This window comes from Carassius carassius, chromosome 21, assembly GCF_963082965.1.
Source record: "Carassius carassius chromosome 21, fCarCar2.1, whole genome shotgun sequence".
Classification (NCBI taxonomy): Eukaryota; Metazoa; Chordata; class Actinopteri; order Cypriniformes; family Cyprinidae; genus Carassius; species Carassius carassius.
This window is the reverse complement of record NC_081775.1, coordinates 24,167,977-24,195,811: the sequence shown is the minus strand read 5'-3', so window position 1 is coordinate 24,195,811 and position 27,835 is coordinate 24,167,977. Positions and strand designations below refer to the sequence as shown.

At 36.2% G+C, this 27,835-nt stretch overlaps 1 protein-coding gene across 1 annotated transcript in view; it reads left to right on the top strand.

Annotated features, from left to right (window-relative positions):
* LOC132097943 (elongation of very long chain fatty acids protein 7-like) overlaps window positions 1-27,835 on the top strand; it is a 343,464-nt gene that overhangs the window by 27,594 nt on the left and 288,035 nt on the right. The window lies entirely within an intron of this gene.

The following is a 27,835-nucleotide window of genomic DNA, read 5'->3' as shown; positions in this document are numbered from 1 at the left end:
GATATGGTAAAATACAATGACATTTAATTTTTTAATTACACTCTGTTTTAAATCTACACTCACATGAGGGGAAGAGTCCAGTCACATCAGTCTTCTAGAAAAAACTTGTCTTCTGGAATCAATAAAAACAATAACAATAAAAGTTTTCAAGTTTATCTAAACAGAAAAATTTAAACAAACAATATAATAACACACTACATTACAGACACAACACAACCACAGAAAACAGTATATACCAGAAAACAAGGATAAATGCTGGGACATCAGAGGCCAAGTACCAAGTTTTGTGTGAACTAGAATTGAATTTGTATTGCGGAAGTAAACAGGATACAGAATTTGAATAAAGCATTAAATGAACTAAAAACCCAAGAAGCATATACAACAGCAACAAGTGTCATTTTTAACTAGAAAGCTTTGACAAACTTTAAGTGATGGATTCACAAAGTTAAAGATTGCTTATAACTTATAATAGTATAATAGTTTAAAAGGCTTAAAGACAGATAAACAGATGTTTAAAATATAGAAAATTAAGAAGTGAATGAACTGCTGAAACAAAAAGCCATATCTTCACTTTAAATGATGGCTTCACAAAGTCTGAAAGTTAAAGATGCTTAAAAACTCTTAAAGTTTAAGGTTTTATAGGCATCACAGACAGATAACCAAACATGTTTTGAAATATACAAATTTTATACAAATATACAGATTTGTATCTATAAACTAAAGTGGAAAAGCACTTAATTTCCCAGAATTCCATTAACTGTGCTAAATTAACTTCCTTTAATTCCAGTTAAACGTTCTGTGAGATATGGTCACCTCACCTCAAATTCCAACTCAAAAAGTATTTTTAAAAAAAAGGAACAAAAACGAGATAAACAGCTTTTGGTGAAAAAGCAGCAGCAGATAAGTCTAAAACGACTAGGATGAAGCAGAGCCACGTGTATAAAATTTAATTTAAATAAAAAGTAAGCAACTATATTTAATTCATTAATCACCCCTGAAATAAAAAGTGCAGCCCTATTCACTGAACAAACAACATTTGTACTGACGTATAACTGGATATGCAATTTGCCTGTGGTGGCATTTATAATATCAAAATGTGGTGTAGGATTCATTAAAGCAAATTAGTATGGTAGTGGGTGCTCTGATTCACCACATGGATGGTTGGCCTCGGTCTGTGGCCTGTGGCCTGTGGCATTGGGGTGGGCTGGGCTTAATGGTGGTCTGTGTCCTTGGAGTGGGCACAGCTCAATGCTGAGCTGAAGGGCAAAAGGGGTGAGGGGTGTGATAGAGCCATCAGGTCGTTCCAAGTCTCTTCACACCGTTAAGGATTTAATGAGGCAAAGCACCATGAAGGAAGAGAATCGGCATCATGAGTCATCTGCCTACTCTTTACAAAATTCCTTGACTACCTACAGTCTCCTATAACAAAGGGTAGGAGATCCGATCCGTCTGATATCGGACCTAACTGATGGGGCTCATATCTTCATTACACAATGGCTTCACCTTGTGAGGTATCTGCTGTGAAAAGACATGGCATGAAGTAATGCACATATCTGCCGTTTTATTGCTGTCTTCCGTAAACATCTGCCATGGTGCCATATGCGACAAATTATTATGCAATGCATCTCACAATCTGACACACATTTTCTCTGAAGATTAGGGGTAATGTCATTCACCATGAAATGGAACATGAATACATTCAACAGCTAGACAGATCTCTCTTGATATGAACATATGACCGTACACACCTGTTGAACAGGTATCGTCACACATTCACCAATATTAAATAAACGCCAGTTGCTTTCAGAGCCTGTTGTGTAAATTTATTTGCATTATATCAACCTTAAGTGTCCAAATATATATAATATAATATAATATAATATAATATAATATAATATAATATAATATAATATAATATAATATAATATAATATAATATAATATAATATAATATAATATAATATAATATAATATAATATAATATAATTAACAAAATGGCCACAAATTTGAAGGCAATTTACTCTTCAAAATAAAAATAAAAAAATTTCAAGTTTATTTCTTTAATTGTGACATTTTTATAATTGCAACTTTATATTTCAAGTTGATTTTATCATTTATACACCATAGATACAACTTTATTGCTCATAATTTCATTTTTTTGTTGTTTTGTTTCTTTGTTAGAGATGAAAAAAAGCATATTCAATACACCTTACATATATTTCTGTGTAAAAATGATACACATAAAATGTACCACTTCTATAACATGGTTTAGTATTTCAAAAGAGCCAGTTATAACTTGATTAAACTGTCTAGTCCATATACTGTAATCTAAAATAATATACTACAAGCATTGGACTACAATGTACATTTCATGAAAGAAATATACCTCTTACATCTACAAATCAATATATCCATCAAAAAGGCATCTTACTCTTTAGTTGTGACTTTTTCACCCTGCTCCATGCTGAGCGCTTCATTAATTCTGCCATGAGGAAGAGCTGGGCAGCTGCAGCATTTCTGAGTTGGACAGTCTGTGGTTTGAGTTCCTCTCACAACCAGACACATATGGCCCGCTGGCTTTGCTCTCTCTGTCTTTCTGTCAGACGGCGTGTGGCCGTTCGCCTCCCTGCTAGGCTCTAGGGGCGAGGGAGAGATGGCGGTTTGGGTGGCAGGGCCCCCCTCTGGCCAGGGCCCAGGATCTGGTGCCTGTTTATTAGGAGACAGACGGCATAGGTCTGCTTCATTCGCTTCATTCTTCAGTCTCAGACCAGGCGGTCCACCATCATCAGTACCACCATCCACTGGCATGGGTCTCCAACTTACTTATCTACACACACACACATAAACAAACACCATTTGTTATAATTTTATAGTTATAAAGTTTAATCGTTTTAATATTTATCAAAAAAAGAATACATTTGATAGTAATTTTGAAAAGTTATGAATTGTACAAAAGCTACAGTAAAAACCTGTAATTGGTTAATGGTAAGTTTCCTTACTATACACAGTGAAAAACTGTAATAGATCTAATCTAATGGGAAATTCTGTGTAATTTTGTATTAAAATACTGTTAAATGTTTTTAGTATAATGCTGTTACTGTTTTTAGAAGTGAAAAAGAACAAGTCGTCTTACATTTTACAGTGGAAAAACTGTAAATTTACCGTGCCAGAATTCTCTATGATAGATCACATTTTCTTCTTAGTTTTTTTCTTACCATTTAGGTAAATTAGGGTTTAATGACATCTTATGTTGTTAAATTAATGTTTTTATTGCATGATTTTATCTGTTACCATGATGGTGTTTTGTATTTGGGTGTATGACAACAGTAAAGTGTAAAATGATGCTACCATATTTTTTAAATGTTAAGTTTTGGAAACAACAGATGCTAATTTTTACTGTAAATTTCACTGATTGTTGATTGTTGTGTGTGTGTGTGTGTGTGTGTACGTATTTAAAAAAAACACTGATTGCTTTATTGTTTTTTAAAACTTTGGACATTTTGCACAAAAAAAACAAATAGCATGGAAAATAAATAGCATTTTTATCCCCTTTAAATCAACACCACTAGAGCTATACCACAGGGGGAAAGAAAGTATGAATGTATGTTTTACAACTGCCACACTATAACTTTTATATATCAGCCTGGTTTGATCTGGTCTCTGATCTGTTGGCAAAAACCAGTTTGAACAGGCTGTCAGATCAGCTAAGACCATCTAAAACCAGCTTAGACTGCATGTTTTAGACTCTTTTTCAGCAAGATTGATACAGATATTTCCATTTTTATCCTTAAACCAGCTTAATTGTTCTGGACCTCATTCGGATTAATTACACGAATTGTTTAAGCAATCCACCAACTAGTCGTGGTTAAGCACAAGACAGAAATAGGGGCCTCTTGTATTTACATTTTATGAGATCAGTATTTCTGGGGAAAGCTTTAATATGAGAATCAGTTAACTGTAAAATCAGCTTGACAAATTATCATGGAGAAAATAGAGAATGGAAGAATGAATTCCCACTTTCAGAACATCCTGAATGGATATAAAGAAACAAAAGCAATTTTGGGTTTCTCTACAAATCTGATCAAGCCCTCTCCCTCTGTCTGATCTCACCTCAGTTTTTTTCTCACCCTTCTGCTCTTTATCTTTCTCTCTGCAAGAGGCTTTGCTCTGGCCAGAAACCCTCTTCACATTCTCCAAGATCAGATTTGAATATCTCTCCTCAGCACTTGCTGTTTTCCACCATCTGTCACATACAACAGTGAAGTCTCTGAGCCAAACCTCCATTCAGAGGCCCATGAATTCTCACTCTGTATTCCAAACACACACACACACACATACACACACTGCATACTGGGGCAAGAAAGATAGCCAGTTCCTAAATCATTCACACACAGCCAGTCAGCATAGTTCATGGACCCAGTTGACTCTGAGCCAATAACACACACCTGCTAGTTCTGAGACATTCAACATCAAACTTTCCTCTACTTGATGGAGGTTTGATGGCTGCATTCACACAGTCAGAGACTGACAACTATTTACTAACAGATGCAGCTCTCAAACTGTCCTGTTCTTAGTAGTCCACTGAAGCAGTATTTTTGTATAAACAAATAACCAAAGGCAAGCTAATTTTATACAGCGATAATCATAAATCATAGCTGTAAATATAGCTCCAAAGAAAATAATTCACATAATGTGAAACTGTATCATAAATTGACAAAATATTTAATAAACATTTGTGACATGTTCTTTAGAGTAACCATCAGTGGCTGACATTAATAATATATTAAAAACACAATTTTACTACCATTCAAAATAAGTTTGCGGTCAGTATGATTTTTATTTTTTATTATAATTTTTATGACAATAAAGGCATTTATTATTTTACAAAATAATTCTATTTGAAATCAGTTCTGTTCTTTTGAACTTTCTATTCAACAAGAAACCCTGGGGAAAAATGCATCACTGTTTCCTCAAAAACATTAAACATCACAACAGTTTTCAACATTGATAATAATTAGAAACGTTTGTGAAATCTTCTTAAATCAGCATACTTTCATGATTTCTGAAGGATCAGGTGACACTGAAGACTGCAGTAATGGCTGCTGAAAAAAGGTCAGAGAGCTCTGGGAATGCATCAAAAATATATGAATTTGTGTTCTGAAAATGAACAAAGGTCTTACAGGTTTAGAACGATATTGTCACGGTGTGGTGCAGGAGAGAAGCACGTTACAAGGAAGATGATGATACAAAGTCTATAATCCACATAGGGGTAATCCATAGGGAGAAGGCAGAAACACATATACTGTACACATAGACGAGACCAGACAACCAAACACTGAACTGAATGCAACTTATAACATTAATTAGGGTAATAACAAGACACACCTGAACATAATGACACAATAAACATGGGACACGGAACACATGGGCTGCATCCGAAAACTTAGGCAGGTGACTTGCTGCCTTGCTGTCTTATCAGGCAATGACTTTGCAGGCAGCGTTTTTTGCCCGACGACACCTCATGAAACGGATTTTGGACAGGCTTCTGAGGCGGAGTAATGGTTTAATGATCTACAGCAAAATATAGAATATATATATAGCTTTGGTGATAACTAAGTTGATATTTCATTACTGCAATTTCTCGCTAGAAATTACATAAAAAGTGGAAAACGTTGTTCAGAAACATACATTTACACACAAACTGACCACCGACCGTAACTTTCAGACGCCATCTTTATTTTTTGGCTTAACTGTCACAGAATGGAACGCACGGGATTGTGGGATATCAAAGGCAGCGAAGGATACATCTATGCTGCCTTCAAAAACCGGCCGGATGAAGGCATCTCAGGAGACAGGAAATGAAGCTGACATTGATTTTGGACGTGCCTTGATGCCTTCCTGCCTTAGAATGCGACCTCCGAAGGCAGCATTTTTCAGTTTTCGGATGCAGCCATAGAGGGAAAACACAACATAATGAGTCCAGGTGCGAGACAGACATGAGGGTGAGTAACTAATGACATCATTTTCATTTTAGGGTGAACTATCCCTTTAAGTTATATTTGTAATATACTTTAAAATAGAACAGTTGTTTTAAATATTCGAAATATTAGTTTAATGTTATTTTAATAATATTTCCCAATGTTTCAATTTTTACTGTATTTTTGTATTTTTATTAAAATTTTATTTATTTGTATCTGGCCTTCAGTTTTGAAAACACCCTGACATAAAACTAATTTCAGTCATGTTTAAACAGGCTGAATATTTACAGAAGGTCAAAGTGAACTAGAGAGCAAAGCAAAAGTATCCAAATTGCTGATGAAGCCGGTGTTGGAGAGCACATTCATTTAAAACGATCATTCTGAAGATAGGATTTAACAAAGCTTGAAATTTTAATGTGCATTCCTTCAGCTTGGGCTGTAAATGTGGCCTGTGGAGTAAAGCTGGAGATAACTCTCTCTCATACCCTGATCTTTTGTCCAACTCTGTGCAATATCCAAACTATCTCCAGAGTAATACCCACTTTTTTTTCGATAAGCCTTGAGATTTTATAGGTGAATGAAAGAGAAAATATATCTTCCGTGCTCAATCGTGATATCAGGGTTTTTGATCCAAACAGGGACATTTCCTTTTTTAAGTGAAAGATGAGATATATGTTGTGAAAAAGCAGATACGTACACAACTGCACAAACACATGCACAGTCCTGCTCCTCTAGTTCATGGGTTTCACACCTGTCAACACTCCTAGTCCAGCCCTGAATCCTCTGTCTCAACTGAGAGTACAATGAATGGGAGACCTGTTGGTAAAGACCAAATATGGCATCAGCTGTCTAAAAACTGCTGCAGGCAAAACATCCAATAGAAACCAAGGGGCAATGATTAAATAAAGAATGGACCCTGCTGTAAATATCAGAGAAGCCTACAGGTACACACAAACACACGGTTCTGTATCCTGACGCTGTCTGTGGCCAAGCTGAGGGGAACCAATCATCAGCCAGCTTGCGGAGTACTGAATTAGTCGTATGTCAATCACAAAATGACTTTAATTTGGCCTGTAATCCACAATGAGAAGAAAAGCAACTAAATAAAGACACAAGCTACACATATACACACATTTTTTTTTTTAAACTAAGGATGTCTACCATCAACTGTTTGCTTATCAAAATTCTTTAAAATATCTTCTTTAACAGAAAGTCTTATAGGATTGGAATAACTTGACGGTGAGTAAACGATGGCAGAATTTTCATTTTTGGGTAAACTAACCCTTTAAAGGGCACCTATCATGGAAAATAAAATGTTTTTTGAACATAAATGTGTGTTGGCAGTGTGTACACAACCACTCTATAATGATAAAAATCTGCCGCTCCTTTTGAATCATAAGCCCATAATTCCCCATAAATCATAAGCAGTGTCTTAGAACAAGCCCATTGCAGAATCTGTCAAATGTGTCACCACATTTTACAGGCCCCACCCATGACCGTTGATGGCATTTAAAAGCAGCATTCAAGTAAGAAATGTCTTCTTTTTAGAGCTACAGAAATTATTATTTCAAGAGCAGTGAGTGATTTTCTGTTTTTATTTCATTGTTTGGGTCATATGGTCATATCTTACGCTTCTATCACTTAATACACAGATCTAATATAAACATGATTTCTTTCCCAGCTGTTTACCCTCACAGACATAACAGACTGTGTTTTTGTAACTTGAGTTTGTCTTTAACAAACTTGTGTGTATTTGACAGTTTAAGCGCAATAAGACATGAAAGAGAACTTAGTTTAGTAGGCTACTCACATGCTGTGTAACAGACAACTTTTTGTGTGTATGTGCGTCGAATGTGTGCACTCAGAAAACCGTATAATCTGATATGTCTTTAAATGCATGATTTCAGCACGATAGACATAATAATCAAAATCAACCAGATTTTTTATTTTGTCAGTCAGATTATATGAGGTAGGAGCTGTAAAGGCACAGCCCTATTCTGGAAAAGGGGACAGGAAGCAGCAGCCAATTTGCATTTAAAGAGACATACATGAAAACAGCCTGTTTCTGCTTCTAAAAATTGGCATAGGTGCCCTTTAACATTTTATTAATAATAACAAATTTTACATTTAACATTCATAATTTCCATGACTACTTTACAGCATTTTAAAATAAAAATAATAAAGAATGAGTAGTTGTGTCCAAACTTTGGACTAGCAGTGTAAGTGGGACACACGACCGACAGCTTCTCTCACCTGTTGAGAAACCTGTTCTCTCCTGCTGTCACTGCTGTCACTGCTGTCTGTCCTCCACGCATCACTTCACTTCTGGGTCAACATCAGCACACCTCCCACTCACCTCCAATCAAACACAAGAAAACATGCATACACATATCTAACACCATTACAGTTAAGTTGTTCTTCATATGTGCTTAAAGCTGTTCAAGTGCACAGTACAGTCCCTATGGTCTATACTAAGTAAAGAACTAAAGGAATAGTTCACCCAAAAATTAAAAAATGTGCTGAAAATGTACTCACCCATCAGGCGATCCAAGCAGTAGATGAGAACCCTTGCTCACTAATGGATCCTCTGCAGTGAACTGGTGCCATCAGAATGAGAGTTCAAACAGCTGAGCCATATGACTCCAGTCCTTCAACTGACAAATCTAGTGAAGTGAAAAGCTGTGTATTTGTGCTAAACAAATCCATAATTAAAACATTTTTAACTTCAAAGTGTTGCTTATAGCTATTCCTAATGTTGCTTTCTAAAGGTAAAAAGTCATCTCATCAGACGAGAAATATGCACAGATCAAGCACCATTTATACTGTAAGCGAAAAGTTGTATAAATCAACATTAGCTATATTTTTAAATTACAAAATTTATAAATTACTAAACCATGTTAATAAATGCCATAAAAAGTTGTTCATTATTACACTAAATCCATGATAAAGTCATATAAATTCCTTTAAACAGTGTAAGAAGCTAAAGTATCTCAGTATAGTCAACTAGTGAAAGCTCTGAGACTACTATAAACACCTTGTAGCGTTTTCTCTGCGTTCAGTGCCCCATGAGCACCACAGAGGTGTCAGGATATATTCGGATGTATTTAATAGCAGAGGTGGGTGGTTGATGAAGTGGTGGCCATTTTAAGAGATCAGGCCAGAACATTGGTGTGAACAAGCCACTCGTGCTTATGAAAAAAGAAAACGAGAGCAGGCAGAAACCTCAGGTCAGCCCCATCATAAACTCTCGGCTGCCGCTCCATATAGGCGAGTGGCCCGTGCTCCAGTGCTTTTAAAACACTCTACCCGAGTCGGGCTGAAGAGGGCCGGGCAGACACGTGGTGTATTCACAATCAGCTCTCATTAGCTTTGCACACCAGCTCTTTCTATCTCGCTGCCTCTCAGCCTGCCGGTCAATTATAATCAAATTGAACGAGTGGCTGAGGAGAGAGTTCAAATCTTGACCCCTTCTGTAGCACTGCCCGGAATCTTGATATGGGTGCTGGATTAAGAACACTACATGCATTGCTAAAAAAGAGGATAGTTCATAGGACGGCGGCATGGAGCAGTGGTTTTCAACTAGTGGGTCGTGACCTACAAATGGATCACAGGTCTGTTCTGATAGGGTCGATAGGGTAAATTAAAATAATAAATACTAATCATACAAAATAAACAGGCCTAGCCAGTTTTCAGTCTATAGACGGTTTCAACGGCAACAACATAAACAAACGTTACTGTGCATGCGCGCTTTTGTGGACCTAACTTAACTTCCGGTAGACTTCCAAATAGAATCAATAACAACAGCCAAGTCCCTCTAGAGTAGATATTTTTTGATGATAAACAAAATATGTTTGCTACGTGGATCAGGCGGACTTAATGAAAATGCAAATTCATTCTTTGCCAGCAGGAGATGTTTTAAAGCATAGACATAAAGCGCGAGAAATAGAGGTTTCCCCAGTAACAGTTGTAAACAAAGCAGAGCTGGTACGCTCACACGCTGCTTTATCAGGCATATAACACGCAAGTCTTCCTTCAGAAATACAGCGATATAAAAACACCTGTGCCTCGTTTTGATATTTAAACATAAATGTAAGGAATTATTATTATTAAACGTGCAGTACATAACGTTACTCATGTTTATTCAACGAAGCCTTTTTGAAAATTGATCAGTTTTAAAATTGTGGTGAGTCCCCAAAAATAACTAAATGTATTGGAAACACATCCCGCAGCACAACCACCTGAGCCCAACTTCAGTCTACTTATCACATTGACTTTAACTGCGTTTGTAGAAGGCACCGCAGCCAGACCGATATACACAACACAGACCGGAAGTTAACTTAGGTCCAGGCGCGTGCGCCCGATGAAACCGTCTATTCCACATCTAGTAAAATTCTGTTGATTCTAAGGTTTGCTTAAGACTACATTTAACAGTGTTATTGAATGAGGAGTATTTTTAAAGATTAACTTTTTAAGATTGACAACAACAAAGTTCATCTAAATGTAAAATGAGCATATACATCCAGTATTATTGGGAAAAAACACTATATGGTATCTTTACAAGGTTTATGGTTTCAGCATCCCTATTTGAATTTTTTTAAATAAAATTTCTGTGCTAAAGTCCCAAATTCATCTGTCAATAAACAGAAGTTAATCAAATTAGACAATGGGCAGTCAGTCAGATTTTCTTTGGAGTAAAATAAAAAGTAATGGATGAATTCATTTGATCAAAAGACAAAATAAAATACATATTTAATGTTACAAAAGATTGATATTGTAAAAAATGGATATGGATATATATAGATATATATTTCTGAAACACTCAGGATACAAGTTATACCGTCACAGGAATAAATTATATTTTAAAATACATTAAATATAAAAATGTTATTATAAATTGTGATACTATTTCACAATATTACTGTTTTTACTGTATTTTTGATCATACTTTATCATGATTTTGATTTTCAACATTACATAAGTAATAATGTGTTGTTTTAACTTAAAAAAAGCAGATAAATAAATAAGTGTTCATGCTTGACTTTAGTTAAGTTGAGCTGGATATTCATAAGAAATCATGAACAACTCTTATACAATTTATACAATAAGAAAATAGGACTCGGCTACATTACATACATGTTTTGTCCAGTGAAATATTAACTGACGAAACCATTAAAAGACATTTAGAAAATAAAACTGTTAATTTTAATGTTTAAATTTAATGTTATTGGCGATGTTAATGAATTTAAAAAATAAAATACACTTTTGTAACAGTTTTGGGTTGCCAACACACCACCAAGAACCAACTGAGAGCCACTACCATAGAGTATCTGCTCAAAAAAACACAATCTCATAATATTGCAGGGTGCATACAGGGGTTCATCAACCATCAACTACACAAGCGTGATGCCAAAAACATCTGGAGCATTCACGAAAGCCATTTCAGCTCATTCTTAAACATATTCTGGCATAACGCGGAGCTAATTTCCTTTGGAACGACATCGTCCCGGTGCTGAATCATTCAGAACCCTGTACAGCTGGAGGGCCGAGCTTGTATTGACGTGGCTGCTGTTACTTACAAAAGAAAACGTTTCTCTTCCATTCAGAGGAGCATCAGGCTCCTGTGCCGTTAACGCTGAGCACCTAGCATCTCATTCAGACCTTCAGTTCAGCTCATGCCTTGCAAATGTAATCAAGATCCATTCGCTCGCTTGCTCGCTACTTCCTGCGCATACACAGACACATACGTGCTGAATCCAGCAGCCAATATATCATCACACAGCAGACGTCTTTGCAAGCAAATGGAGAAGCACACACACCTATAAAGAAGTGTGTTAAAATAAGGGGAATGTGACTTTATGGTTGCAAGAATGGAGTCGGAATAAGGAACAAGTGCTAAAAAATCTTTGTCATTCTTTTTTATGGTTACCTCAGTATCCCTGAATCTGGAAGGTATTTGGATCCAATTCACACATGAACTGCACCCTGTTTTACATACACGCACACAAACACACCCTCCTTTACAAATGGCAGGTGGAATTCTGCATGCATGGCTGGGCCTCTTGGCTGCAGCAGCGGTTGCTAGGCGACAGCAGAGGGGAGCTGACATTAGGAAAAGCAAATTGACCACAGGAGGGCTAATCTAGCATGAAACAGCATCTGGCCAGCCACTCTCCATCACTGGGCCCCTGTCGGGGGGGACACACCCTGCTACCCCAGAATGCTAAAGCCTCTGCCGGAGAACAGTGAAAGAGTCCTTCCATACCACGTGATCTGAATCCATACTGGGCCACGCGTCGACACACCATTGCTAGACAGAGCCTTTCTGGACCAGGAATTGTCAGACCCGGATGATTTGAGTTTACAGTTTGCTGCTTCAAGCTGTGCAGCACAGCTGATATGAGTCTGAATCTGTTGTGGCTGGCAGTGGAGCGAGGTTACATTCTGATCATGTGTCTGTATGTGTATTAGGGTTACAGACAGCATTTGCCGCAGTGCAATACAATCATTTTGCAGATTCTGCTATCTGTCGTTGACCACTATGTGCTGCTGATCACATTTTTGCAGTACATTTGTTATGCGTAGGACTCGTTGAATGTGTTTTTATTTTTTATTTTTTTGACAAAACAACTGTTCTATTCTGTCATTTATCTTATAAATCAAGCCCAGATGGGATGATTAACGAAACTGACAGTAAATGGTTTCTGTACACGAGGGACACACACATTTGGGTCCTTGGTAGCATGTGACCTCAAGTTAAATGTTCTTATCTTCTAGATGATATTGATCAAATGATTGATTGATTGATTGATTGATTGATTGATTGATTGATTGATTGATTAAATGCAAACTGCGAACTGCAAAACTGAAAGCAATATTTTTAAAGTAAACATAATTTTTTGAGTTTTGGAAAACTGCAGAAAATAAAATTCTCAGGTACTTCATGTTGCTTTCCTTTTGGGTTAAAATCATTTACAGAATTTAATTATCATCTAAGCTCAACAAGTATGAAATATGGGCATATATTCTGCTACATGTGTTGTCCAAATGAATTACTGAACCCAACTTTTTTTTTCTTTCCTTAGACAGGAACACAGTTATCTTGATTAATTCAGAGATTGAATCTATTGGCAGCCCTGTTATATAAATACATAAAGTGTTCAAACATTCTTCCAACATTCCCACTTTTGCCCTGTGTAAGTCCTATTTGATCCCAATCAGTAGTTGTCTCTGTTCAGCACATATTTACACAACTTCTCAACACCTAAGTTAACACCAAGATCCTCATTAACATTCCTCAGCCACGTTTTTAATTTTTTACATTCACATTTTTGCCTTTTCATCAAATAACCTCAACTAATGAAAAACCTGCTCTGTCAAAGGATTAAAATAATTAACAGCAAATAATTAACTCAGGATTATGTATACACACACACAAACATATAGACAGTACCTTTAATATGTTGATATTTTTATTATCTTTTTAAATTATGTACTGTATTTACTAATGAACTGTAGGACATGACATTAATGTTTTAATGAATCAAGTGTAAAACTAAGAGATAAAATGTAATCTGTTTTCTAGCATTTAATGCTAAATTGCTTTATTTAATAATTTTAGCCACAGAAATTGGGGGAAAAAAAGTTAGTTGAGGTATTAGTTTTGTTACAGTATCCTCGACAGTGCTTTATATGTACATTTATAAACATTTATTTATTTATTGATATATTCTGGTGAGAGGATTTGTCACATACACACATTTAAAAACCTAGTGCAAAAATATTTTTTTACCATTATGTTATATTTAAATCAGAATGGCCGAATGTTTTCAAAACGTGCATACCTTATACAATCAATGCAACACTTTTCCATCAGATTCAGTAAGTGACAGCTCCATGAACTGGCCTGAAACACTTTCATGCCATCCCTTACTGTTAAAAACAAAACTGACACAAAATATAACAGAATGTAAGTAATTCATTCTAAATATATATATATATATATATATATATATATAATCCAAAACTATATTTAAAAAACTGTAGTGTCTCTATAGTAATGGATAGGTTAGTTTGGGTTCCTCAAAAGTATGTGTTTACTATCTACCTTTATTATTATAAGTGATTATTGGTGCAGTAAGACCATGCATGTGTGGGGGGGTGAGTGGCTAAGGACTGCACTCTGAGCCACAGAGCTCACACAGATCATAGACAAAGAGAGAAAGAGAAAGGGAGGAAAGGTGGTTGTGAGAACGACTGGCTCTAATGAGGGACTAGCTCTACCTCCATGACAAAACAACTCACTGTAATGATGTGGTGGGCTTCCCTGGCTGCTGCCGCTGGGTAGGGGGTCTCCTTCCAGTCAACACACAGCCTGGATAATCACAGGTCATCACACCAACACCCCACAGCCTAACAAAGCTCCCCAATCAGCCTCCCACTACCTCTATTAAATGCCTTCTGTAATAACATTAGACAACGACTCTTTAGTCTTATCTGCTCAGCTTTGCATATCCAATAATTACAGCATGAGCAGGATTTCACAAGGGTATGGAAGGGGCAGGAATGCTTTAAGGGCACTCTTAGGTCAGTATGGTTACGCAATGTATATATTTTTTTAACAGCACAATGCAAAGTACAAGACTCTGGCATAATACAGTAGACTAGCTAAAGTGACATTTAATAGGCTTAAGTAATCTTAAGTAGCCAAACATTGCTGCTCATTCTGACCTATTTAGAAACAGTCTGTTTAACCAACATTTAAAGACATGAACCTTTGGTAAGCACTTACAGGTATTGTTGTTTTCAAAGTGATATCAAGTACTATCAATGATAATGTTGCAATGCTCATATAACCCAACTAGCCCATTCCCAAATTATGTGAATAAAATGAGTTATTAAACCTATGAACATATTTTAAAAACATGATTTTAAAGATTTTAGTAGACCTAAACTACAGAGCAGAATACGTTTTAACTTTAAATTGTAAACTTTATTCATAAAAAGTTGTAATAACATATTTGTAAACAGCTATTTTTAATTTCATCAAAAAAGTTACATTAATTTTCATCCAAAATAAATAACTATTGGGTGCAAATAAAGCTGCTCAGTTTACAGTCATAAAACTTAGAAGAGGACATTTTTCAAGACACGAGTTGCTAAATATAGCTAATACAACAATGTGAGTTTACATTGTTGTTGAAACAGACATCTGTACAGTTTTCAAACCAGTTTTGGGTAAGCCTGCATGTAATTTATGTTTTATAAGAAAAGTCTTTTCATGTAATGTTAACCACAGACCTTATTTTATTAAAAACCCAAAACCACTATTCTAAAAAAAAAAAAAACATTAAACAAATCCTGATGAAACTAATGGTGAATGAGTAAGACCAGATTGTGTTAAAGGCTTCTGTTTCTGCCCAAAGCACATTATTCTGTTCAAGGCCACAACTACTACATTGCATCAACAACATTAATGAAACTGTGAGCTGAAATAAGGTGAACCTGCCAAACTGGAGCTCTTAGAGCAACAGCACATCAATACAACAACAGGACTCACCGCTGCCTTTAGAGGACATGGATCTCGATTCAATCCCAGATCGGTAGCAATACGATCCAATGGACTTGTCTCACATCCTGAGGTTTCTGTGCTGCAAATGTCTAGTTATGAATAGTTATGAAGCACTATTTGCTGAGCCTTCAAAATGTGTTTAGTGAAATGGATTTTATTTACATTACATTTATTCATTTAGCATGAGTGAATTAATGTAAATGAAATCAAAATCTAACACATGAATAACAATTATAGCATAAATATGTATTTTATTAATGGCATATACTAGAAATAAAAATGTTTATAGCATCTGTTAGTTTAGACAGGAAATATTAAATCATTTAAAAACAGAGAGAATGAGCCTTGAGAGAATTTGATTTCACACTAACATATTCACCTGTAATCGTCATATTTTCATATTTCAAAACCCCGTGATATTAGGCAGCATATGACCAAGCTGCAGAGACGGAAAAGACTAAAAATTTAAGTTTATGTTTCAAATGATTTTCATTGTTCTTTGACCACTTTTGCAATTTCCATAATATATTCTTGTGCAAAGTCCTCAATTTACAGCAATTACTGTCGTTTGACAATTTTTCCTATGCCTTCATTACAAATGACATCTTTTAGACGATATTCAAATCATATCTGATTTAATTAAGCTCTCACATGCGCATCAGATTATTACATTTAAATCACAGATAACTCATTCTCTGCATGAAGTATTAAGTTGTTTTTATGCCTCGCTGACAGCTTTCCATTGTTCTCATATCAAAAACAATGGGAAATTAATGTCGGTCACAATTTACCTTTCAAGGGTTTAATTAATTGAAATACTGGCAACAAAATGTAAATCTTTCGTCTATTATGCAGAGAAAAGTTCTTTGTCTTTCCACATTAAACTCTTGAAGTAAAGTCCTTTTGAAGTTCTCCAAACAATGGCAGACAGAGAGAAAAGCAGGAACAGAAAAGTGTTAAAGGAATAGTTCAACCAAAAATAAAACTTGTGTCATCAATTACTCACTCCCTTGCTCTTTTAAAATCTGTGCTGATCAGTCTTTTCTATAAAATAACAACAGCTAAAAATGGAAGTTTCAAGTTACAAAAAGACCAGAAACGCATCATAAAAATGGTGCATTCATAATAAAAAAAAATAGATTCTATTTCTTTCTTGGAAGATTTAGTTTGGAGACACATGAGGTTCAGCAAATTATTAAATAATGTAAATTTTAGGCTGAACCATCCGTTTAATGATGAGTTGGTCTGACTTTCCAAGAGTCTGCAGTGATATCTTTTATCATAAGAGGCATTAAGACCATACTCTTGAGCTCTCGGCTTTCCATTCATTAACCTGCAGCACCCACCTGAGAATCCAAGAGGACGCTGTGCTCCCCATAACTGAGCAAACACGTGAGTCATTCTGTCTTCGTCAGACCCATGTGAAGCTGACTCTCAAATCATATTATTCTGCATGCAAATTTTGTCTGAAGTTCTATGTTTCGGTTACTACCGTGATGCCAGAGCATCATTTCTCATTCTCCACTCATTGAATGTCATGTAGATTGACCTTGCTAATGCCAGGCTTGTAGGGGAATCACTACACAGCTTGTTACTAAAGCATTTGGTCTCATTAAACACACACTAATTAATGATTAACATCAAATCATTTTTGAAGGCCATGTTGTAATCCCTTGAGGGGACTGAGAAGGCTGCGCAATATTCTGAAATATCAAAAAAAAAAAAAAAACATCACACAGAAATGGAAAGTCGAGCTTGAGAAATCAGTCTCATGAAAATCCGTAAATAAACTCTTGAGACTCAAATTAAGTGCTATTTGGAAGGAATTTGATATCTAAATGAAGTATGAGTTACAATTTTAGCACAGGATGTCACAGAAGATTGTGTGCACAATGCACACACATCACAAAACCTAAAATATGTGTAATGTATGTAAAATAGTTATGTATACTGTATAATGAAGAGATAAGATCATACCAGTCGGTGCTACTCCAGTGGCTGTTCTGAACAGTTTCCATGATCCGACTCTTTATTGATTCCCTCTTTAATTCGGATGGGATCACAGCAGATCTGATACCACCAAATGCTATTTTTACTCTGAGCATTGGCAAAAAAAAAAATGAAGGTTCAGATAGTTAAAAAATAAAATGTATATGTAAAAAAATAAAATAAAGGAAGGATTCAGTTATTGAACAAAGATCAAAATAAATAAATGCATAAGAGAAAAACAAAGAGGAAAATAAATGAAGATAAAATAAGAATAAAAAAACAAGATAAATAGAAAATAAATAAAAAAATAATAAAAACAAATGTAAATAAATACAGGAAAATAAATAAATCATATGTGTGGGGGGGGAAATCATGTTTGATTTGGACAGGGTTAAAAATCACTAACCATTTAAAACACACAAATTTACCTGAGCTCTTCCTACAAAAATGAGTCCATCCAAATGAGTCTTTAGATACCTAATTAGAGACTGGTGAACATCATGCACTCACTGACATTTTCTCTTCTGTATTTTATAGAAGCACTTCAACTCAGACCTAAAGACAATGTACAGTATATATAAGTGTGTGATGTCTATTTTAAATACTTGTAACTCTAACAGTATACACAAAGGTATAAACTGAATTCAATGACACTCCCCTTGCATAAAAGCAATTTTGCCATGCAAACAATGCTAATAAAACAGAAGTATATAATGATAAGTATGTGAAGGCAAACAAATTCAGGTTACCATAGTTACCTATTAATTTACAAAAAAACTAAAGAAATATCCTACTGTGCGCACATGCAACCTGAAACCTGCAATATATGTTAAACTAAAGGGAACTGAGACTTATAACAAAAGAACATATCTGCTATTATATGAATGGAATTCTCAAAAAAAAAAAAAAAAACAGTTGACAAGCACACTTGCATGGTGCATGTACAAAGGCACTGGTGTAGTCAAATCAACAGGTACACAAACAGAGACACACAACATCATAAACAGCAAATGAGCATTTTGTGGGTGCTAATTGGAGCATGCAAAAAACAATCAACAATGCGAGAGGATGAGTGGCCACTGGGGGCAGCGTGGAGCGCTCAAGGGGCCTCAGGGTCATTAAGCCACTAATGGAGCCATATGGTCCGAAAACAAACAGAAAACAGCCATTTTCTCCTCAATAATAAGGTCATGCCTTTGCTTATTTGGCTAGAGACCAGTGGGAAGTTATGAGAAAGATGAGACCATTTCAGCATGGTGTCTTGTAACGATAAATTGATTTTTTTTTTGTCGACAGAGCCTTCGGCAAAGGCAAAAGTTAAGTCGTCTTGAGTGGAGAACACAAAGAATCATGCAGATGGTGGTTATGTCACTTTTAGGGCAAGAATACTGGCAAAATTTTGTATTTATGACTGCACTTGATGAAGTGTATATGAAGGACAATATTTTCAGTGACTATGAATCTAGCCCTTTCCCAAAAGGCACAATTACTTACAGTCTTATGGTCTGAGAAGACCACTGAACCATAGGGTGCCTAAGCAATTCAATTTTTAAAAATGTGGTATTTTATTTGAAATCTTACCTGGGAATTTATAGACTGTCATGTGCAAATTTTACACAGAGACATATGCATTTTGTAAGAAATCTGACTTACAGTAAAGAGGACAACTTTTGTCACAACAAACTAGCAAAAAGCCTAGTTAAAAAGATTACATTTGCACTAACATGCATGATATCATGATAACATTCTCATTTAGAATAAAGTGGCAATGGTGCATGTTATCAAGTAAGTTGTTCCAAATGCACACCCTATACCTTTCAAAGTGCTCACTGCAAGTGCTTTGCCCTTTAGAGTGTGTAGAGCATACTTTTAAATAAAATCCGCCCAATGACAACATGAGGAGGAGGTCTTTTAAACATTTCTCTGTGGGATCAGGGTCAGTGAGCTGCACAAAGGTGGATGTAAATGATCACAGCCTGACTTTGATTCCAAGTCCCTAACTTTGAATTATCTCTGGTATCTAGCACCAGGTCAAAGGAAGCTGCTTCACCACACTGTGACAACATACTCACGTTGATCTATGTTTTACATTTCAATTTCTGACACATTTTTTAAACACATTTCTAGACAAATAGGTCTGTCAGAACACCAGTGAACCTATATGAATACACCCAAAAGCATGACTTTAATCTATTTCTAGTTTAAAGAAATAGTTCAACCAAAAATGAAAATCCTGTCATCATTTACGTCACTCCAAACCTGTGGGACATTCTTTCATCTGTGGAACACAACAGAAGATATTATGAAAAAGGTTCTTGATGCTTTTTTCCATGTAACTAATGGAAGCTTCAAAGCATAATAATAGTCAATACATAAAGTCTGGGCTGAATTCCATATGTATACAGAAGCTTTAGGATCTGTAATATTTTTAAAACTGTTTTGGGGGATGCATTAATTTGATCAAAAATACAATTAAAATAGCAATATTGTGAAACATTATTACAATTATAATTTTTTTTTTCATCCATTACTCCAGTCTTCAGTGTCATGTGATTCTTCCGAAATTATTCAAATACACTGTTTTGGTGCTCAAGAAAGATTGTAATTTTCATATCAGTTCAATCTGTGAATGCAACAACCAATTAACTCAAAAGATTTGATATAAGAGAATTTAATCTATTAACTAATTGGACATTGCTTTTACATTTTTTTGCATCAAGGAGAACTATAGTAGATCAGATTTCAACATTTAAGACTGGAATGTAGCACACATAACTACTTTTATGGTGGATGTTTGCCCATTTTAAAGCTTGAAATGGTCCAGACTCCATTTATTGTAAACGAATGGAAGCAACAACCATCACATACATGAGTCTGAAGGTGAGTAATGAGGATGAGTAAATGATAAAAGTATTTACATTTTTGGTTAAACTATTCCTTTTACTTAAATTCTTTGTGGTATTTTGTTAACTTACAGTGGGGCCAATCAAGAGTTTTGCTCAGTCGGGTGTTCTGTGGCCGAATTACATAAGAGAATTTAATTTTTAGATGTATAGGGCTAATCCATCAAAGAGACAGTCATGTGATCCTGCGTAATGGTGTTCAAATTACCTCTCCAAAACGCAGAGAAAAAAAAGTGGACAATTTTGCAGATATTTCATTTCCCCAGTTCCAGCAGCTGTCATCTCTTTCACTCCATTACCCAGGCATCCCTGTGCAAATCACTTGCCGCCATCCACCATTTAACCATACATTTGCAAGAAAGCGCTATTCATCATGATGCCTATGGACGGTGAGAAAAACACAGGACATTAAAAAAAAATTACATTCCAATATCATTTGCCATGTCTTCTCCTCTCCAGGGATCTCTTGTGTGGAGGAAAAGTCTACAGTGGTCTCAACAAGTCACTCTGAAATCACCCCAGCTCTCGCCGTTTCTGCCTCCACCTCATCGAGGTGCCTGCAGGGGAAGCGTGGAAAACAGCCAAAACGAGTATTTAATATTCACGCCCAGATTGAGAAACATTGTGGGTATTAGTCGAAGAGAACTTTGATGTGGCATTAAGCATGTGCTAAAAAATAAATAGCTAAATAAATAAAAAAGCACACATGGCATCTATTTTTGTCTCTGTTTCTGGCTTCTCCTGTGTGCACACCCTTCTTTGGAGAGGGAGTGAAAAGAAAAAGTCCCTTCACTCGACTTCTTTCCTCTTTTCAGGAATGTGTTGGGCCAGCTGGTGAGTTTTTGATGTGTTTCACTTTAATACCGACTCTGACTCCTCTCCTGGCTGAGATTCTCTCTCTCTCCTTCTCTTTATCTCTGGTGCTCTCTCTCTCTCTGTCTGTCTCCCTCTCTTTCTATCCATCTCTCTCTTCCTCAACACCCAACAAAATCCTTCTGGGTCCCAATTAAGACTCAAAGCTGCTGTTCTCTGTATGATAACAACACCAAGCGCTGACAACATGCTACCTGTCAACGAGAGCATCAACACCCACCATCTGTTCCTGGGCAAATTGTCTTCATTATACACAAACTGCACAATGCAACACACACACATTCACTCAATCATATATATATATATATATATATATATTTATATCCCCTAACTGGAAAGAGCCTTCGATGTGCACAAATCTAATTACAAGCTTATCTCACATAAATTATGCCACTATATGTCTCGTTTGTATGTTTCGGTTCTGTTTATTTGTAAAGTTTTTTTGTTGTTGTTGTTTTGTTTTAGGTGTTGCGAGCTATAGGAAAACCTCTCCTGATCTTGCTTCTTGATTGTTAATACAACAACTAATTAAAATACAGCCTGCTGTTGTAGGCAACCACATTTCAACTCACACCCCTGTTACTCACAATGGTTTTGTCAGTCAGAGCAAATTATCCTGAGGAGGTGATGATAGATTTTCTTCTCTAATTAAAACACATTTTTTTCTCTCGCCGGTCTATTAATCAGAGGATAAAACTGCTTTGTCAGGAAATATAGAGGTGCAGTCCTCTCAAAATGGGAACGTTCACCTAGAGAGCATTCAAAGCGTGCACAGACTGATTTTTTTCTTTCTCTTTTGCTAAGGATTATAGACTAAATTGGTTCCATTAGATTCGTTTTACTGAATTTTATCCCTCCGCTTACCATTTTACAGCACAAAATGTGCTTACATATCCAATGGGACAGCAACACACAGTTTGCAATGAATTAGCTGGTTGCACTGTGCAGAAATGTGGGATATGACGGTTATTGCGATTGTCAGCATTGTCATTCAGGTCCATCTGTGTTGCTTTATGTTGTTTAGCTCAGGGCAGTGTGAGACGATAACAGAGTTAACTTCACCTTTACTAGTGCTGTCACTCCACTCACAGATTCTCATTAGGTCTTATCTTAAGAGCCTCCAACACAGAAAACACAGCTTGTGTGTACGTGTGTGTGCTCCCTGTCGCACACACACTCGCTGGTAAAAGGCCCACAGGCATCTCTCATCCTGCGGCACTGACAGGAGGGCTAAATATAAACAGTGTGGGCAGCTTACCACACGCCGGCTTGCGCGACCATCTGAGGTGCATTATGGGTCTGATGGACTGATGACAGGATCTCTGCTATCAGGCTGTGAGGGCCCACACTGTTTGAACGCGGTAACAGTGAGAGTCGGACGCAGGGAGTGGATGAGAGCACTCTGGACCATCTCACACTGAGAGTGTTAATGAGAACAGCACAGCCCCCAGAAGATGTGAGTTCAGCCACTCAGTCATTTCTTCTCACTCGCTCGGTCAGTGCTGTTTAACCACCGTGTGTCTCGTCTGCGTTTAGCCCCCACCAAAAAAAATGCCCTCTACAAAAGCGGCTTGGCATGGCTGAATTGTATCAGATCTGTTCTGATGACTTTTCTTTGCATTTAATGTCCAAGTGCAGTCATTACGCTCCCTCAAATGAAGCCCTCTAAATTGTTCGGTCAAAAAACTTATGAGCTGCCTACAGAGGCTACATATTAAGGAGAGGCACCAGGGGTGGGAATCAGCAGGGACCTGGAGATGCAAAATGATACTGTTATCTGGCTCATGATACTGTATGATAATACTGTGACTGTCAGTTGAAAGTTATTCAAAACTGTGATATACTGTGATGTTTTACTCAGTTGTGTGTTAACAATAGGTTTGCATTCTCACGTTATGCACCAAATTATCTTCTTTTTTTTTTTTTATAAAAAAATTAAAATTCTGTGAAAAATGCAAAGAAAACTAATTACACTACACAATTAAAAATAAAATTACAAAAATAATGCTGTCAAATGATTAATCCAAAATTAGTTTTTATATAATACATCTGTGTGAACGCTATATATTTGTTATGCATTTATAAAAAAACACAAACAGTATATATTTTGAAAATATTTGACATGTACATATTTATATTAATATGATTTATACTATATATAAATATATAAAATATATAAACGCAACATATCTTTCTTAAATAAACTATACATGCATGTGTATTTATATATACATAATAAATATAAACAGTACACACATATATACTATGTGAACAAAAACTTTTATTTACTTATAACTTTTATTATCATTTGACAGCACTAAAAATATAAATATATAAAATACAAAATAACATTTATTATGTAATCAAAAAATAATCTTGGCAGCAAAATACTGGTAAACATTTCAATACATCACCCCAATCTTAGGTGCACTCCCAACACAAAGCCTGCCTAAGATACTTCTTGGGGTAAAAAAAAAAAGGCAGTATTGCATTTATCCAATGCTGAGAAGGCAAACTCACAAGGCACTGCAAAAGGCTCTGTGAAGATGAATGATGTAAGAGAAAAGTTGCTTATAAATAAAAAATAAAAGTTCAATGTGATTAAAAATGAATAATTTACCCAATATGTATGTTATGTATTTTATTTTACGCTGTTAGATTTGCAGCACGTCAAACTCAATTGAAATTTACTTTGAGTTAAGTGTCCCATGTGAAGCTGCTTCCTATGTGTGTAAAGTGTTCCAAATCAATCACAGAGGTTCCATAATGTTCAGGATGCCGCATTAGAAAGCAGCTGTCTAGACAGACAGTAGACGACGAGGCAGCTCACTAAGTTTTGGAACAGATCTAATGTCTATAAGAAGGCAGAATCCATCAAGAAACTGTCAACTCAGGAACAGATAACAATTTTCCTCAGGAGAATGCTGCAAGTCAATGACAATTTATGAGTCACCTCAATCTTTTTTATGATTTTGTTTTCACTTAATGCCATTACTTGGCGTTCCATGAAACCTTGCCTTCTTGTCAGAGAGATGGCAGCCATGTCATTGTGAAGAATGTATGGGAGTTTCTGACATTAGATGTGTTTCTGGAGTTTTATAAGATTCTACTTGCTGTAAATGTATAAATGCAGAGGAATCCAGACCGACCTCCTCTTTGAGTTCTTTATTGCAGGCTTTTCAACTGTGGGTTGTGTGACAACATATTGCTTTGGAAAGATATTTATTGAGAAAAGTGTTATACAAATACATTGAACTGAACTAAAACTGTTTCTTTACTGCTAGGCACAAAGAAACAATAGTACATTGGGAAGATAAAGTAAAGTAAATACAAAAGTAAATACTTTACCAATAATATTTTAAAATGTTTTGGCTTAAAAACAAAGGTAAATTAAATGCAATAATTTATCATTATATTCGGGGCTCTGTTTTAATTGGAACTACAGTCTGTTTTCAAGGAAAAAGAAACAATTTAAACTCATCAGGGCACTGAAATGAACTATCTACCGAGGAGTAATATCTCACAGAACGAATGATTTCCACATTTATGATTAAAACACTGCACTCTCGTCTCAGACTCTTGGATCTTGGATGGTGTTAAATGCATTCTCACCGCATCGCCGCAAGCAGGCTCTTGCGCCTGAGTCCCATCAGCAGTCATGGTGCAGAGATGAATGGACTGAAATTCTCCCTCGGTATAATGTCATCTCTTCGCCCCATCTCTCTGCCTATAATCTCTGGCCCACAGGCCAGGTGAAGACCATCCTGCACGCAAACACCATGTCATACATTATGCATTACTGCACAGCTAATGCGTTCAAACATCGTCCGCTAGCCGCCCTTGTTATTGGAGACCTCCTCACTTGAGTAATGAGAGTCTCCGTGCCCAATGTCCCATACAGCAGACAATGAAGTGAGATCAGAAAAGAGCAAAAAAGTGTTGAGGAGAGAAAGAGAGAAAGAGAGAGAGAGAGAGAGAGAGAGAGAGAGAGAGAGAGAGAGAGAGAGAGAGAGAGCACATCTGCCAAGCACAGCCGTATGGTCTGCCTCCTTCAGCGTCCTTGCAAATCTCTTTAGTTTTTAGTCCTTCATTAAAAAAGTCTTGTTGCCTAATGGTTAGAGAGTTGGATTTATAACCTGAAGGTTGCAGGTTCGAGTTGTAGGTGGGGGTGAATGAAGAGCGCTCTTCCACCCTCAATACCCATGGCTGAAGTTCCCTTTAGCAAGGCACTGAATCAACAATTGCTCCCCGGGCGCTGGAGCAAATAGCTGCCCACTGCTCCGGGTGTGTGTTCATGGTGTGTGTGTGTTCACTGCTGTGTGTGTGCACTTGGATGGGTTAAATGCAGAGCACCAATCCCGAGTATGGGTTACCTTACTTGGCTAATGTCACAACTTTCACTTTTTCACTAAAGTAGAGGATGCTCATGACTGATAACTTGTAATACACTCTGCAAGCAAGATGTCTGGAGGCCGTTCACATACTGTAGAAAAAAAAAAGTTAAAGTACATTTTAGGTACACAAAACCTTGACAAGCATTAGAGGTATACTTGGAAAGAAGTAATGTCACAAGTGTAGAATAAGGCATCTTTGGATCTAATCACTGATGACAGTAGATGAATTCTTCAGTTCTAAGGACATCTGATTATGTCATGTCATTGATTTCTGACAACCTTACGGAGTGCAGGGAATGAAATTACAGATATTGCCATAAGGTCAAAGGTCCAAACAATTACTCGAGTGAAATAATGACAGTGACTCGTCTGGAATAACAAGTGGGCTGATATATTTGACTAATATTGATTGACAACTCTGACCAGCAGCCTGTTTGGAGTGTCAGACTCTCCTGAGCTGAAGCACAAACTCTACTGAAACAGCCCTAATCAAAGTCCTTTCTCATTACCAATCAAACTCTCATCTGCAGGCAAAACTGTCAAATGGATGTACCCAAATGTGGCATAAAAATAAGAATAGAAGCTGAGGCAAGGAAAAAAATGTATGTGCTGACAATTTCATATTAAAGGGAGGATTCGTGGCCCTTTTGTATATTTCCAAGCTTGGGGCCAAGATATATCAAGGTCATTTGCTTTTCAAAAGTTGTTGGGCAGTGGAACTTTAAATATGCTGACTGTGGAATTTATTACAATTAAATGTTTGGTTTTATTTACCAAAAAATATTTATGTATTTATATGCAATAATAGTTGGACATTAAACCCTAATTTTATATATATATAAAATATATATAACTGTTTTACTGTTATAAACTGTTTTCAGTTTTATTACATTTTAAATATAAATATACATTTTAAATTTAAATATAAATTATATATATATAAATTATATATATATATATATATATATATATATATAATTTATATTTAAAATGTAATAAAACTGAAAACAGTTATTTTAAATTGTAATATTATTTCATAATATTACTGTTTTTACTGATTAAATGCAAAATACAAGTCGTAGTTCTATCAAGTGGCCGGATCTTTCCTCCCATCAGGCATATTTATTGTTGAGCTTGGATGTAGACGGATAAAAATGTTAAAAAAATGTAGGCAGATAAAAAAATACACAGGTAAAACACTGAGAGCATAAGGAGCAAAAAAAAAATGCCACAAGAACAATCAAGAGGATTCATTAGCATGTCTCAGCTTTGGTTCAAATATATTACGACATAATTAATGAGCTAATCAAGCTAATAATCCATTAAAAACCCTTTGAGAAGCTGTTGAAGATTTAGAATTTTTATGTTACAAAAACTGTAATCATTAATGCACAAGTAAATAAATTTAATAAATTAGCCAAGACGCGTCAAGTGATTGGGCTCTAGAATGCAATCATTAAGAAAAATATGTCTGCACAAACACATTTCCATGGTATAAGGTTGACTGTCACAAAGTCAACGCAAACAAGTATTTCATCTTGACCAAAATCATACATTTAGCATCTGTTTTCAATGGCAGAGAGTACTGCCTACTACTAAAATACAGAGTATGAAGCAATAAATACATCCAGATACACAGCAATATCATATGACAACATAACCGTTCACCGCACACTGTGGAGACATCTGGGACCCGGGCAGATCTGTGACTGCATACCATAATAATTCACCAGCTAGTAAATGTAAGACCCTCGGTCTCCCCTCCCAGGAGTCTCTCTTTACTGCCATGTCATAAAAGCATGGGTACATGTCATTGCAGAGGGATAAAATACTTTGTAGATGGCTGTAAAAAGCAGCAGAATGTCCTGAGTTCCCCCTCTTCCTCGTGGTCTGTGTTCATGGTGTTTTTTAATTAAAGGGAATGTACTGCAGTAAGCCTCCACTAGCTCACATACACCCACATTATTCTATTGCATCTACTGCGGGGCTGTAAAGCTGCGGTTAATGTCTGGTTGTAACTCGGTAGAGGGGAAATGGGAGGATACGGCACAGCTAGAAATGAAAAGCAGAAACACCATTTATTCCCCTCCGCCCCCTCGCCCCGCTCTCGCCATTTCCTTCTCGTTCCCCC